This window comes from Anabas testudineus, chromosome 18 (assembly GCF_900324465.2).
Source record: "Anabas testudineus chromosome 18, fAnaTes1.2, whole genome shotgun sequence".
Lineage (NCBI taxonomy): Eukaryota > Metazoa > Chordata > Actinopteri > Anabantiformes > Anabantidae > Anabas > Anabas testudineus.
This window is the reverse complement of record NC_046627.1, coordinates 10,682,318-10,699,769: the sequence shown is the minus strand read 5'-3', so window position 1 is coordinate 10,699,769 and position 17,452 is coordinate 10,682,318. Positions and strand designations below refer to the sequence as shown.

Sequence of the window (17,452 nt, the reverse complement as noted above, 5' to 3'; positions counted from 1 at the left end):
CTTATTATACTAAACTGTAATACGTTCAGATGTAGAACATTAATGTTGAAATGCATTAATAACAAATTAAATAGTTTAGAAACTTCGCCATGTTTTTATCACTGAGAGAAACTTTTCAGTCAGTTGATTGTGAATAAAACTAATTTTAGTCTAATGTATAATAATGTGTTTATTAGATCAAATCATTCAGAGTCAATTCAGATTAAAACTGATGTTGTATGAAGAGAATTAGAAACATAACTTACAACAAATAAGAAATGATCATTCACTTAGAATAAATGTTGAGTCAACATCTATTGATAATGAATTGTTTCTCTTCTTCTCTCCGACCTCCCAGTTGGAAACACAGCTCCAGACTGAGAAGAAGAGTAAGGAGGAGACTGAGAACTTGAACAAGGAGCTGGAGAAGAAGATCACAGAGGTTCATCTTTTATCCAATTTAATTGTGTCCAGTGATTTCAGTTTCTCACCTTGTACTGTTTCTGATTTCAAAGTTGGCTATAAGAAAGAAAAAATATGCTACAAACTTACTACTGTTCCTTTAAAGATCTACAATATGGAAACTTTTTCTTAACCATTAAATACAGCTCTAACCCTAAGATATGAAGCAAAACACAGGCTATTATGTTCCAAGGTTGATTGATTTAGGTTATTGATTTTAACGATTTAAATGAGATTTTGAAAAAACAAACAAACAAACAAACAAACAACTCACAACCAATCATAAAGAAGAATTTCAGCAGAATAAATTTTGTTTATACATCTTTTTGATAAAATGTGTTGTTTGTCATCACTCCTATATCTCTCAATTGTAAACAAAGCTGAAGACTTATGAACATAACAGGATAAAGGCTGGGACCTTGAACAACAAGCTAGATAAAAATATTACACATTTTATTTTTTTTATTTTACCAAGATAATGAAAGTATAATAACGACTTTGAGACAAAGATTTTTGTATCCATTTTACTGTGTTTTATAACTGAGCAGCTTAATCAGGTATTGAATATCAGCATAGTGAACTGACATGAACTGAGAACCAGTTGATGAAGAAGAAAACTGGTTCAGAGATGTTTGATGATGTTTGTTTTATTGACAACTTACAATTAATCTGTCTTCCTCTCCTTTTTGTTCCAGCTCAAGGCTAAGAATAAAAAGTGGTTTCCATGGTAGGGCTCCTCCTAGAAGGTTCCTAGAGTTCCATTCAACCAAACTGAAGATGTTCATCATGAACTCACATCTCATCTACAGTAACTAATAACAATAAGTGCTGATCAACAATTGACCATGAAGAAAGTTTATGTCCATAAGACCTATGTTGAATTGTAAAATGGTAACTGTACCGTAACCCTACAAATATTTTAACAAGTGATGGACTGAACATCAGACAAAACACATCTCACTTATTCTCTGCAGGAACCAAACCCGATCCTTTGTAGACATAAGAAAACATCTAAATAAGCTGAGTAAATTTAAATTCAACAAAACAGATTTTTATTAACAATTAATATAATATGTGATTAAATAAAAACAATATTTATATTATTTTTCTTCACTAGAAACCTTTGTTTAACTGTCAGTCGTTAGCTTACACTACAGTGTAAGAAATTGCACTGAAACTGTTTTCTGAATATAAAATTTGAACTAAATTATGAATGGTCATCAGGAGAGAATGAGGACAGGGAAAGAAGTTACAATAGCTCCATGCAAACTTCCCGTGTTGTTATGTGATATTTGTTAAACTCAGCAAGCAGACACAGGTGAGAAAATGCTACTTTAAAGTGAAATAAACACAGACACAGCATGACAGTTTCTGATGAGCCTTCATTAACGAATGACAAAAGAAATGTCATGAAAAATTATGAGAATTTGCTAAAGATTAACTGGAATTTATTTACTGAGAGCAGAAACCAATAGAGAAGCCTATTGTTCACTCACTGTAAATTCACACATAGTTTCCACTAAAGAGACTCAACAGACACAATAAATGGAAATATTTATTTAACCTCGTGTGTATGAATATGCTGTGAGGATCCGCTGACTACCTTTCAGTCCGGCCTCTTATTTTGAAGGTCCCGTTTCCAGGCGGTGTGGTGTTCATGCAGCAGCTTGTCATTCATTAAACTCATTGATTGCACCTGTTTTGCACCGGAGGGCTTTTTACCTGCAGTGTTCCACAGACCTGTTGCCAGATCGTTTGTTGAATTAGAGACAAGAATCAGACTCTACTTTTGCCTCTCATTACAGCCTTGTTTGGAGGATTTAAGGTACTCCATGGTTGAGGACTTGGTTTCATGGATTATTTTTTTGGGATTGTGGACTGTGATACTTTTTCCCGGTTTGTGTTTTGTTGTACGCCGGTGTTTTTCATTGGATTATCTGTGGGAGTATGTGTAGATTTCCTATTGAAATGTTTTGGTCAGTCTCTGACGTTAAATTTAAAAAAAAACAAAACATGAAAATGAACAAAACTGAATTTTTTATGATTTAATATATATTACTTGCCACTTTTGTGTTATGTTTTGATCTTGTTTTTTTTCCAACAGAATACATTTTACAACAACTTAATAAGCAAAAATAACCTCCTCAGTCTGAAATATAGTAGATGTAGAAATGTAGATTCATTCATCTGAGTTGTTTCCAATGCAACAGCACTTTTTTGTTTGAACATTTTTAGCACCTTCTAGTGGCTATTCAAGTTAATGTATTTTTTTTTTTTTTTAGTTATGCCACAGGAAGTAATAACCAGCAAGTAGGCTTATACAGAAAATATGGTCACATGGCCACTCCTGTTTGAATCCGCAGCAATCTATGACTATTCTACTTGTACAGTAACAAAACAACGTAAAGAGACCCGAAACAACACGGTAGAAAAGTACAAACAAAACCATAAACAAAGCGACAACTGAAAACTCTGTAGAAGCACAGGCAAAATACGAATTAATAAACTAAACACATAAAGAACCAACTAACTGAAAAAAGCACTACTATACAAACTACAAACTCATGGAATAAGAAATGCAAAGAAACAAAAATCACTGCTTAAGGCAGGCAAAACACGAACAAATACACAAACGAAACAATACAAAGTACCAAAGAAAAAGGCACTACAGTAGCAGGCAAAACATAAACCTGCAAGCGGGGAAACAGAGTCCAACAACCAAAGAAGGAGCCCAGGGGATCCAATAACAAAAAAGAAGATCCTTGACTGAATAATGGACGGACGGAGGAACAAACAAACCAGAGTCACGGAGGGTGAAAAGTCATGCGCGTATGCTGAACAATGCAGAGTATAATGAGCATCTGATAAGCCACAAATCAGCAACGAACAAAAGACTGAGAGGAGATTATAAAACAAATGGGACACACAGGTGAAACAAGTCAGTCAATACTGAGTCTAGGAGAGTGGAGGAAGGGAGACCAGGGAAACACCAGGCGGAGACAAATAACCCAACAGCACGAGGATGAGGCAGGAACCCTGACTTAGAGAGGGGAAACCACTATTAGTCAGAGAGACAGATGAACTTTAAAGAGCTGATTATAAATACGGATACAGGTCTCAATAGTTTTGTGTGTTTTTCTGTTTGTGGGTTTCTGCTCTGGTTTGTATCAACACTTGGACTCAAATTATCACCATCTTCAATATCTAAATCCAAACACCACTGGTGATACAGAGAGAGGATATAAAAATAATTTGTCAGTTTAACAACAACCTCAACTGCCCCCTTTCTTTGCAGTTTAATTTAGTCAGTGGTTAACCTACTTAAAGATGTTAAACTGAACACACTGTTTTAGACTAAGGAGAATGTTACAGAAAACTGAATGAGTCTCAGTTCTCTGAGTTGTAGAAGATTGAACATAATATCTGAGGAAAATCACTGATTATTTTTTTAACTTACGTCTTTAAACTTAAAAACTACAGTATACATGTTATTTTAAAATCAATACCATAAAATAGTGTCTGACACCAAAATCAGCTACTTTGAAAATAGTAAAACAGGAGGTAATTATAATTATATCATTAATCAAGTTAACATGTTAATCAGCTGAGGTGTCCTTGGACAAGACACCGAAACCCCGTAGTAGCGCCGACTCAGTCTGGCAGCTGTCCAAAACGAATTTCCACAAGTGGATCAATAAAGTATACATTATTCTTATTATTATTATTATTAGAGCCCTAACCGAACACTTAAACTAATGTTTCTACGCAGCCTGCTGCCGCTGCTGGATTTTGAAACCCATATTTACAACCCTGACCACAACCATGCAAAGAGTGACAGCAATCCGCAGCAGTATAAGGACATTTGGGGAGTTTGAGTCATCAGAGAGGGGGTCTTCATGGGATGTGTTAGATGTCAAAGGATTTCCTGTAACATTACAATTGACCCTATGCATAGAACACTTGGTGGTTTTAATAGATATTTCAAAGTTTAAATAAAAAGATGCTTAGACAATAATGTAACACATTATTAAGGCCACACAATCTCAGTTTACATTACATATTTCATTCTTCTTTCTACAAATGTCTAACCTTGGTGTGAAAATTATGTAAAAGCTAGTGTCAGTTGCATAGTGGAAACAATCACACATTCTTAACATCCATTCACAGGTTGAACCATCTCTGCTTCTGCAGCTGGTTAATTTATGGACCCGTTACTGTAGCTTAAAACAGAGTCAACATTGGAAAGATTTCTGTGTTCACAAAGCCTCCTCAGAGGACTTGCTCCTAGTGACATGTTGCAAGAGTAAACGTTTCAGCAACTTCACATTGCATGTAAATTATCTGAAGATATGTGAAACACAGAAACCTGTTGAACTGTATTAGAATAATAGACTGTGTCTGTCTATTTGTAGAGCTTGTGATTTTTTCCTGGTTAAAGCAGCATAAACAGGTTGACACAAGGCCTCATCCTCACCTACAGAGAGAAACCACCAGTTGGTCAAAGAGAGACAGAGATGAACTTTAAAGAGCTGATTATTAATACTGATATAGGGCTCAGTAGCTTTGTATCTTTTTCTGTTTGTGGGTTTCTGCTCTGGTTTGTCTCAACACTTGAACTCAAATTATCACCATGTGACCACCATCACCATCATCATGTGTCTAAATCCAAACACCACTGGTGATACAGAGAGGATGTAAAAATAATTTGGACCTCAGTTTAAAAACAACCTCAACTGACACATTGCCTGCCCCCTTTTCTTTGCAGTTGAATTTATTCAGGGGTTAACCTACTTAAAGATGTAAAACTGAACACGATAGAAAGTAACAATACCGACATCAACAATGAAACAGAAAAAAGAAGACAAGTATCAACACTACATCCATACTTGCTGTACTTATGTGCACTAGTATCAACATCAGTCGTTGTAGACCAGTGTGTCTGTGGCAGCCTGCTACTCAGATGCGCAGCAGGGTTTTAAAGCCAATATTTTTAACTTTGACAGTCCCAGCAGCAGCAGCATCACAGCCATAAAAATGGTGACAGCAATCCGCAGCAGGAGCAGGACACTTGGTGAGTTTGAGTCATCAGAGAGGGGGTCTTCATGGGCTGGTGTTGAGGTGACAGAAATGGAATTTTCATTTTACATATATTTTTACCTACTTTCTACATATCCAACCTATAAAATAAAGTAAAGCTCAGTGCAGCAGAAATCCAGAAAATGACACAATTATAAAAATTTGCATTAATTTACGGGAAAGTGCATAAACATTTTATGTTCATAATACTTTGGAAGCAGCTCTTTCAGCCTTCTGCTTCTTTTCCTTTTCTTTCTGCTTAAGTTTACTGGTTACTAACTAACACAAGCACATTTCTGAGGGATTTCTACTATACTTTAGTATTTCTTCTACTTCTTACTTCAATGCCATTCATTTAACTTACTAGTTAATGGATACTTTTAATAAGACAGCATCTGAATTGTTTTCATTCAAATTAGTAGATGCAAAACACGAGATAAGACAAACAGTACATGAGATAAATAAAATAAGCTCCACTACAATGCTGAACACATTAATGACTCAATATTACAGTCCATGAATATAACTTTGGCATGAAATTAAATTGAGTATTTTGGATACGCCAATTAGATTTAAGCTAATTAATTTGTACCAAAGTATATCTTATTAGAAATAAAAGAGAAATATATTCTAGGAATATCTGGGTCTGGCTAATGGTTTTGTGATACATTAGTTATTTAGTTTATTTTGATGGTGTGATTTGTGACACCTATTTGATCATGTCTAACCTCTCACAGCCAACCAACTTGCTGGTGATGTTCCAATACTGAAGACATGGCACTTGTAGAAACCTTCATCAGACTTGGAAACATTCTTAATTTCCATGTCCTCTGCAGAGCTGTTGTGCATGGGGACATCATTTTTGTAGAAAATGCCCAAGTTGGTGGACTGGTTCTTGCTCCTGCAGCGTAGAATCACATTTGTTCCTTTCATCACAGGAAGAGCAGGACTATCCAGGATCACAGGACCCGCTGACAAACATGTTGACAAAATTAAATGTTATAGCTTATTATATAAATAAGTAATAACTTTGATTGGTAAAGTAAAAAAAAAAACATAGACACAGATACAGAGAAAAATAGACACAGGAATGCGTATGTAAAAACTAGATGTCATTGCAAAACAGTGTGTCATCTGCAAAACATTGACTAAACCTTGACTGTATAAAGGGTATGTAGAGTTACCAATTGAGTTACAATTGAGTTTAACAATTGTTGCTGTTACCCAGAAGGATAAAATGTGTGAAGCAATAATTTCTCATAGAGTGACAAAATAATTTGTTACAGGAATACTAAAATTATTACTTCAGTTATTTAAAATTTGTTTAATTTTTTTTCTGTTTTTCTCTTTATCTCACCATCTGATGTTTAAGTGTTGTCCAGGGTCTGTACAACTTAAAATCATCGAGACATTTAATGACAGCAACAGTTCTCTCAAAAAAAGTTTTTCACTTAAGAATTTATTTATTTATTTTTTTTTAATTGTTTGAGTTTACTTTCCATTCATGGACAAAAACACAGTTACACAAAGTTTTTTTTATTATTATTGTCCACTTCAGTCTTAATGGTAAAACCAAGTGCTTTCCAGCTGAATAACAATTGCGACATGTATGATAGAAAAACTCCTATAGCTAATCTCCAAGGCAGGTCATTTTAACCCATGTCTGTTCACGTAAAAATATTTTTTTCTCTTTGTAAATAGACAAAGAAATAATAGTAATAGTAATTTAATCAGCTAAAGTTAAAATAAACAAAATAATTGATTTTTTATGTTTTTTGTGCTTGTGCATAGGGTTAATGTATTTAAACATTTTCTGAAGTAACTATAGTGGTACTTTTAACAAGCTTTGCAAATTCAACAAACATACCAGTGATAGAGATGTTAACTCTGTCACTTCTCTGTCCTTCACTCTCACACCAGTATTCTCCACTGTCTTCTAAATAGGCTCTATCAATGGTGCAGGGTGATGTTGTCGTCCTCTTACCGACACATGAGAGATTCACTTCCTTTGTATTTCTAACTGCTTTCAAGTGAGTCAGACCACCAAACCCAACACAGTCAAAAGAAACAGAGGTAAATTGAAAGTGCTGCAGTCTGTTTGGAGTGATGTGAAGAAAAGCTGTTTATGAAAACAAGAAAAAAATAGTGAATAGAAAATACAGAACTGGCAATATATGATATCTGAGAGATACATTCATATGTATTTTAGATAAAGAGAATACAAAGTATTTAAAATCATGTTATTTCCTGTTTGTCACTTACCTCTATTCTGAGTGTAACTGTTCTCTGTTCTGTGTAACTGAACTTGTTCCTTCAGCAAAATAAGTTCAAGCATCACTGGATAAACAAATGAGTAAAGTTGCATATAAAACATACAGGTTCAGAATAGATCAAATGTGAACAAATATAAAGACTCACCAAGTCTGAAACAGAGAGCTGTGACCTTCATGCTTTCTTGTTACCCACTGAGTTTCAGACTAATGTATGTGGGTGAGAACCTCCTCTTCCTGAAGTCAATTTATATGCCCCAGTTTTTGATTGGTTTGCTCAGCCCTTACTCTCTGATAAAGTACTCCTTTTTTTGTCTTTGCCAGTCAACCAGTTTGGCTACTGGAACATAACCAACCTTGTTCTGGTCTCTCAAACTTTATCATTATTTGAAGAGTGTGCGATTATTGTCAGATTGTGTTTTTTAACCTTTTTTGACCTGGTTCGTGTGCATGCCACATAGCCACAGTGAATTTAAATATGGAAGGAGTGGGTGACCTTGGTGCTAGGTCAGGAGACACAGGGGAGCAGCAGGAGTGGCTTTTGGTGTGAAAACTTATGCTAAATGCTCCACCGTGGCAACCCCTGAAAGTACAAGCTGAATGGAGCTGACTATAAATCTTTTTTTTTTTTTAATACCATTTCCTGTCTGCTGTCAGCTTTGACCCACTCAAGTATGGACTCTGGAGTTTTCTCTGGTTGCAAGGTGTGGTCTCTATGGGTTATTTTTCCATAAGGCCTGTTGCCATTTCCTACGACAAGTGACACGCTCCTGACTATCCATACAATGTAGAAGACAACATGAGTCATCAGACTACACCACAATTTTTTCATTCTCCTCTGTCTTTCTGATCGGATATATGAAGACATTGTTTACTCTGACACCTATTGGTCATGGAAAGTATTGCATTTTCAGCAACTTGTATCTGAGAAAGGAAATTATCATATAATTTGCCAAAAATTATAATTATATTATAAGCACATATTATGAACGAAGTTTGAAATTTTAATGTAATTCAATTTCAGCACTTTGGCCGATGGCCTCATCACCCTGTTGCCTTTTACCTACATGTAGGCCGTGCAGTGGAGTCCAGGTGATTGGGTCCTCTGAGCCACAAATAACAGTGTACTAATCTCTGGCAATAAGGGTGCCACAGCCTCTGGGGGATGGTCGGCCCTGCAGCTGGAACACGCATGTTACCTGAAAGGGATCTGACACCATCTCCTGGTAACTGGATGTAACAGCTTCTTCTGAACTGCTGCGACCAGCTCCAGTCCAACATCCTATTCTTGGTCTCCCCCATCCTCCCACTTAAATTAGGTGTATTCAGAGTAAGTAATAGATATAAGCATGGTTACAGCAGCAGACCTCATTATACTGCTGTAACCATATACTGCTCCTCTCTGGAATTTAGGTGACCTAAGGGACAGTTTACATGTATGTGTATGTGATATTTTTACTTACCTTATTTTATTTATGTTGTATTGCTGATGGCGGCTTGTTCAATGTGTCGTTTTCCTCTCTCCACAGAGTGTGGTCATCTCAATTGCTAAATGAAAAATGAAAAGAATTGATCTAAAAGTATTGTCAATTGTGGTGAAATTAGGCATCAGGAAATATAGGTAAAACAGTTTTTTTTTATGTTTTTTGCCAAAACACCAATTCAGAAACGTGTTCCTCGTTTCCTCACAAATTAATAAATTGTCCAACTGACCACTGCTCAGTACCACCAGTATTCTGTTTGTTGATCTTCTCCCAATGCACAAACAGATGCACAAGCTACTTGTTGTATTACATTGTGAGTTAAAGTGTCATTATTTTTATTTATTTTTTAATTTCATTTATTATTTAATTATTTAATCTGAGCATAATCTTGCAAAAAATCTTGCAAAAAGAATATAGACGGATTTTCTTAGTGATAAGTTGACCTGTATTAAGAGACAAAATTAAACTATTACTGACTAACAACAGCTGTAACTTTACAAGACACAACTCTATATAACTGCAGTTCGAAAGATAGATACCAGATTTATGGAATTTGTAGACATCTATTCAGTCGTTTCATTGTTGGCTTAGTATAAACTATACATAATTACTATTTCTAACAACTCAATTGTTTCAAGTAAAATATACTGTATATCTGCTAAAAATGTTTTTCTTATTTTTTTTTTTTTGCTTAAATTGTTTTTTTTTTTTTTTATTATTTTAATGTTAGATGCACTCAAACAATAAAGTTCTTCCCCACATTTCTCTACTGTCTTACACAATGGAGGCTGAGAACTAAACAAAGGAACTGAAGAAAAAGCTCAAAGGGTTTATTTTTCACATTTCATATGTAAATAAAGAATGATCAAATAATTAAATAAACTGATTCACTTCTTAAAACTATGTAAACTTGTTTTTAAAAGATGAAATAACCATTATTTGTAAAACTTACAAGTATGTTATTCAAACATCTGTTATGTATGACTTTCTATTTAATTTAAATTCACTTTATCATTTGGTAACCATGTCCATCTAAATCCATGAATGTGTATTACTACAGTAATTATCCTCTTCTTGAAGAGAATTAACACACTATCCTGTTATACAATATTGCACTACTACACTATACTACACTACTACTCTATGATGTAGACACGTCCGATCTTCCTACCTTATCCTTAAAATGTCTTGCTCAGAGTCTATCTCTGTTGTGCCAGCAGGGGGCACCTAGAGCCTATTAATTGTATTTCTCCAGTGTACAGATCACTAGCACCCGCGTGTAAATATGTAATGTAATATGGCACATTATGAATATAATAAATATATAATTACTAGCACCAGTGCACTTGGAAAAAAAAACAGGCAGTTCTGGTTAATGTAAGTTAATTACATGCTTTTAAAAGGTCAAAGAATAACAATCTCATTCTTTCCAACAGGTCCAATAGAGTTTGTACAATCATGTGAGGAGACATGAGTTATTAGTTCAGATTGTACTGTTTACTCTTTTATATATGTTTGACCTTATACATTTAAACAGGTTTTGTTGTTGTTGCTGTTGCAGTTGTTTTATTGTTGGTGTTTGTTTTAAATTTGTAAAGTGTTTTTGACTTTTTTTAAAATGCACCGTAAAATTACAATTATTATTGCGTTTCTACAACAGAATTATATGTTTTTTTGTTTCATAAAGTCGGCAAAAGCAGTTGAAGGGTTTTATAAGGGTTTTGACACAGTCAGTCCACACACATCTTACATATCATACAATAAACAGTAAACAATAAAAAAAAATTGTAACCTGCATTGCAATTCAAGTTGGCAAGGTATGCGGGTACAAGTAATATACTCAGGAAGCATTTTGTTTTGTTTTGTTTTGTTTTTTTCATTTCTTATTCTGAACACTTTAAGCAATAGGAGACAGTGTGTGCAGTTAAAGTTTTGCAGGGAGTTTGAGGAAGGACAGTACATGTTATTCTGCTGCATCAATTAGAACACCGACTTTGTCCCTGGGATGAGTATTTTATGAAAACTGTATACTAGACTTAAACTTTGCATAATCTCTTCTGACTGAACATTGCTCTTGAGGTACAGGGGCAAGAGAGTATTGAGAATCAAAGTTATGCTGGAATCCTGCTTTGTGCAGGGGTGTATTTTCCTGCTTTTGTGGTCACCTGTGTTCCTGCCCTTTTGTGCTCTGTGCAAAACTGAAAATGAAAACCTTTAGGTGTCTGTTACTCTTTGTTCAGTACCTTACCCATTCCCTGACATATGTTTTTTAATAACCTGATCTCTGAGTTGCTATGAGTGTTTGTCTTCATGGTGTAATGGTAGCCAGCAACACTGAATGCCCACTGGTTGGACCTACCAGGTACAAGTTTCTTTATATTGCTATCACTTATCACTTGAGACACATTATATTATTTCAAAATACATGATACGTTACCAAAATCTTCAATACAATATACACTGCTCAAAAAATTTAAGCATCACTTTTAATCAGAGTTTAGCATCAATTCAGTTAAACTTCTGGGATATGAATCTGGTCTGTTAAGTATCTGAGGGGGTTGTTAATCAGTTTCAGCTGCTTTGGTGTAAATGAAATCAACAGTTGAACTCGATGGGCAAAAATAAGACAGGAATGGTTTTATAGGTGGAGGCCACTGACATTTTTTCTCTCTTCATGTTCTCTGACAGTTTTTTCAGTAGTTTTGCATCTTGCTGGGGTCAGTGTATCTACTGGTAGCATGAGGTGATACCTAGACCCTACAGAGGTTGAACAGACAGTCCAACTCCCCCAGGATGTCACATCAGTATGTCTGAGTCCAGGAGACAGACAGTTACTCTAAGACAGTGGGACAGGGCCGTGGAAGGTCCTTCATGCATCAACACGACCAGTATCTGATCCTTTGTGCAAGACGGAATGAGATGAACACTGTCAGGGCAAAATTACCCCCAGCAGGCCACTGGTGTGAATGTCTGTAACAAAACAATAATAAACAGATTTCATGACGGTGACCAGACGTCCTCTTGGGGGCCATGTGAGAGACATGAAAGGTCTAGAGAACCAGTTCAGAATTAAACAAAAAGGGATCCTTGGAAAATGTGGCTTTTATAAAGATGTGTAATCATCATCTACATGATTTATAGCATGGTCCTGAGAGTGTCTAACAGGTTGCAAACTGAATGCAGCCTTAAAAAAAAAAAAAAAAAAATATCAGGCCTGTAGGCGGTAAAATAATTAGGTATAGCTTCAAATCACCAGACGTTCAGGGCCTTGCAGATGGTAGATGAAGAGGTAGTTGTTGGAATAAGACAAGAAATAAAAATTTCTTTGCCATGGGAGGGGGTAGCAAGCCACAAGTAGTGTACATAAAGAGTACCTACAGTCACCTTTTTAGACATTGTCTGGTAATGGCGCAGAAAATAAAATTATTAACCTACACTACAAGATATTAATATAATTCTAGAGGCTTTTAGCATTAAAAAATATATCATTGAATTAGTGTAACTCTGCAAAAAATAAGGTTTATTTGACTACTTTTGGTGTCAAAGTAAAATGAGAACGTGTGTTAGGAAGTCTAAATGTAAAGCTATGGGTTTTAAAATTAAACGTTTTAAGAGCTTGTATGGGGATTTGTACACTGATTCACACTGTGTTTCTAAAATGCTTCTCAGGGTCCCTCAATGGGGGGATGTTAGACCTCAAATGGTTGAAACAGTCATAAACCATGTAAAGAAGAAGTATATAAGGAGAAACACAGGAACTGGATGCTATTGAAATAATAAATATAAAGAAGTCATTTTAACAACCTGTTATTGACTAACTGACTCTGGTAAACAAACAAAACTAAATCTGACCTAACTAACCTACTCCCATTACCCAAATGTTGATACAACCAGAACAGCATCCCGCAGACCTAATGCAATATATACAAATTATAACAGGCTGTGTGTGACTGCAAATAATGTGTGTATGTGCACATACAGACTGACTGTATGGATAAGTATGTGTGTTAGTGTGTATCTCTGTCTATGATCTAGACACTTGTACACAAATCAGAAAATGGGGATGTTACAAACAAGGACAAAGTTCTTATGAATACAACCAATAAATCTAAGGCTGAGGCTCAGGCACTTAAAGTAGTTACAAATTACCAAATAATTAACACCAAACTCAAAGAGAGTTTTCTTGTGGATTCTGCAAAACTGACAATGTGACTATTTAAACATATTCTTGCTCTCAAATCAAATTTATTAACAAGTCAAAATGAGGCTCAGTAGTGTGAGTGGCCTCCACGTGCCTGTATGACCTCCCTACAACGCCTGGGCATTCTCCTGATAAGGTGACGGTGGTCTCCCGAGGGATCTCCTCCCAGACCTGGACTAAAGCATCCGCCAACTTCTGGATAGTCTGTGGTGCAACGTGGTGTTGGTTGATAGAGCGTGACATGATGTCCCAGATGTGCTCAATTGGATTCAGGTCTGGGGAACGGACGGGCCAGTCCATAACATAAAAAAAAAATGCATGAAGAAAAGTTGATCCTCTTTTTTCTCCTGTTGCAGCTACTGATGCTGGAACTTGTTTTCTTGTCCAAGGTTATTGTAAAGATTTAGTCCTTGTTTCACCTGAGAGAAGACGAAGATAAAGAGAGGAGATGAGAGACATACATGTTTTCTCTTCTGTGAGTCAAGATACAGTCAGACAGTATCAGTCTGACTCAACATTTTCATTCATAATCAGCTGGTTTCTATAAACAATAACACATGATGAGGTTTTCAAATATATTATTTATATATAGCCATTAGTCCAGTTTGTCACTGATGTTCAATATAAGGACATCATGGGTTTCAATGTGTTTATACTATGGTCACTAATGTAAGAAAAGTGAGTCAGTACTCAGATCATTACTGTACTGACTTCTACTATAACAGCTGTTAGAGATGAACCAGTGACATCAGAACCTGGCTTTGCCTTTGAACATATTAAAATTAGTTAAGTCTCTGCAACAAGTTGATATTTTTGATTTATTTTGTTCTCACTACTATTAGTTTGGTGGTGAATTCATTTTGTAGTTTGTCATTTAAACTGAGCTAAAACAGACAATTTAAATGGACCTTACTTTAAAGTAATTACTCAAAAGCACCTTTTTAAGTATTGCCCACAAAATTTAATTCACCACATTTACTCTCATGAAACAATCAATAGACTGAATTATTCTCGGTGGGACTAGACTCAACGATAACTTGGTGACTTGTTTTAATGGAATTAGTTTCAGTTGTCTTGGTCTCAAATTAGTAAAACAATAAAAAGACATATTAATAAATAATGAATGATGGCATTTTTTGGATCCACCTCTTTGTTTCCTTTGTTCTGTTTGGTGGTTTTCTCCTCCTGTGTAATGTGAGTTACTATTTATTTTATTGACTTTACTTTAGAGTTTGACTAAACAATAAAAAAGTCTAAATTAAAATCAATATAGTTGAAGAAAAAGGTAATGACAGCATCAACCTTCATATTGATGTACCCTGGCTGATTTTCCTGTTCCTCCTTTCAGCTCCATTTCTCATCCTGGAGCTGATAGAAAGGAGAAAGATGAAAAAGAACAAAACAAAAGTCCATTTACACATGTGTTGCATATATTTACCAGATATCTATCTATGTCTGGATGTATGGTGTTGATGACACAAATGTAGATGTTTAATCCAGATTTGTTGGACAAAACCTCAAAGATAAAAATTCTGACTAATATGTGTTGTTATTGTACAGACTGTGTCACTGATGATCAGGATTTTATTTCAATGAAAAGATTTATATACACCTCGATGAAACTATGTTTCTATTACTTATTACATCTGTTTTATTTAATCCCTTTTAATTTCTAATTAATTTCTAATCCTTTTAATGGCGGCTTCTCCCCTTCCGTGAAGCACAAATACTCTTTAAAATGTATACTGTATGTTATAATAAACACCCCTGTCTGTTTCACATGACAGTGGTGCAGAAATTCAAATGGAAAAAAAAATGTGTCTAAATTCAGAAAGTTCATAACGATCAGATCAACCTTGTTATTCTTGTTTCTTCTCCTGAATCCTTGTTTGAAATGATCTATTTAAACTGAGACAGAGATTTAATTTTTCCATTAGTTAGTTTAACTACTGTAGTTCAATTAAATCTGTTGTTCAGTGCTGCTCAGTTCTGTGTGTGGACATTTTTCTTGTGGACTTTATTTTACTGAACATCTGTTTTCTATTTTCAAATAGACAAATCACTAATTTTTTACATTTGAATTTACCATCATCACTTGCCTCATAGGTGGAGGACCCAGCTGAAGCAGCTCCACTTGTTTCCAACTGATAAAAGACAGAAATGAAGAGAGACATGTTCTTTAATTAAAGACATGTAACAGAAGACTAATAAACTGTTATATTTGTTATTCCACCTCATTAAAAACAGCTAAAAACTGCCCTGTACACTGTAATTTCTAGCAGGGCAACTATCAATAGATTTAGTTAAAGTTAAAGTAGAAAGATGAACCTCTGTGTTGTTGGTCTCCATCCTCTGAAGCTGATGAACTTGTTTGTTTTTTAACTTGGAGAAAATAACGTCAATATGAGGAACATGTTTTATTATTAATACATATATCTTGGACGACCAGCATCAGTCTCAGTGAAACTAGAATAAGTTCAAATTGATTTCTTAATACAGGACACTTTTTTTTTCATATTTGAACCTGAAAAAAAACTGCATCTGACTATGAAAAAGTTTTTAATTTAGGAAAAGTAAAAATACAAACCTTTTTTATTTTAGTCTTTTCGGTTTCCAGCTGCTCATTCAGTAACTCAACTTCTTTTTCAACCTCTGCCATCTTCTTCCGATGTTCGTCCTTGGTGAGCCACTGAACCATATTAAGACATGTAATTAATCATGATACACAGTGACCCAAAAGTCAAAAGTGAAAATTAGGTAACTAAAAAAAGAATCCATTCTGTGGTCTCAGCTCTTATTTTCAGTCTGGTCTTTAAACAAAATTATATTTGGTTGTTTGCATTTTATTTTATATTTCAGGGTCATTTAGGATGTTTTGCTGCATTTATACCATGAACACTTACCCTTTTTAATCTGGATTGTTGAGCTCTTGAATCTTTGATTCTTTCAAGCTGAGAGGAAAAGATAAAGAGACACATGATGAACATATCAGATCATACATGTGATTAGAAAACTCAGTATCTTAAGTGGGTTTTATACTGTAGGTAACATACTAAGTGTGGACATGTTTGAGAAGGTGAACCAGGTGTATTTGATCCAGTCAGTGTGTTTCTGACAGCAGAGATGATAAGACATTTATAAATACAGAAAGATCAGTATTAACAAATTAACCTCTTTGATCTTGTCCTCCAGCAGTTTCTTCTTAATCTGCAGTTTCTCTTCCTGCAGCTGCTGCAGCTCAGCTTGTTTCATTTTTACCCGGAAGAACAGTGAAACAAAATAAGGAAATTGTATATTTATGATAATTAAAAAGCTTTGAATTATAATAAATAATAATAACAAATACTTTATTGATCCCCTTGGGGAAATTGTGGAGATTATTTATAAATATATTATTTAATTGCTGGAGCCCTTACAAACAGGCTGTTTTCAGCCAAACCACGACAGATATCGTCATAAAAAGCGAACCACGTGAGAGCCAAGACTTTAATGAACCACTAGTGTGAATTTTATGTTTGAGGACTGGAAACTGTGGTCACAGGAGCGAGAGATCCAAGTGCACCTTTCAGCTTGTCGGACACAGTCTCAGACCGAATTTAACATTGGCGCTAATGGGAGAGCAGAGGGGGACTCCCGTCACTCTGAGGCTCACAGAGAAAAAACGATTTGTCCCTGAGCTTAGACAAGTAACTTATCACAATCAGGACAAGTCTATCTACATTTCTGTGAAGAAATTATTCAGAAAGAGTGAAAATTGTGGCCGTGCTGACAGTTTCTTGAGAAAGATTTCGGTTTGAAAAAATCGGCCTCTCCTCTCTAAGCTGTGACGTCATCCACTCTAGCTGCACCAACGTTCCATCATTCACTCCCATTATAAAGTCCAAAATCAGCCAAAAACATCAAGTCACAAAAACTGTAATTATGGAAAAACTATAAAAGATATTAAAAAACTGAATGGAAGATTAAAAGAGCAGAAAAAG

At 35.2% G+C, this 17,452-nt stretch overlaps 1 protein-coding gene and 1 long non-coding RNA gene across 2 annotated transcripts in view; both read right to left on the bottom strand.

Annotated features, from left to right (window-relative positions):
* Positions 1-17,452, bottom strand: part of LOC113168482 (trichohyalin-like) — a 928,554-nt gene that overhangs the window by 860,474 nt on the left and 50,628 nt on the right. The window lies entirely within an intron of this gene.
* Positions 16,086-16,731, bottom strand: LOC113168587. Its single transcript, XR_003299482.1, has 3 exons — positions 16,644-16,731; positions 16,376-16,423; positions 16,086-16,161 (listed from the first exon to the last, which is right to left on the bottom strand). It is a non-coding gene; the product is annotated as an uncharacterized LOC113168587 (long non-coding RNA).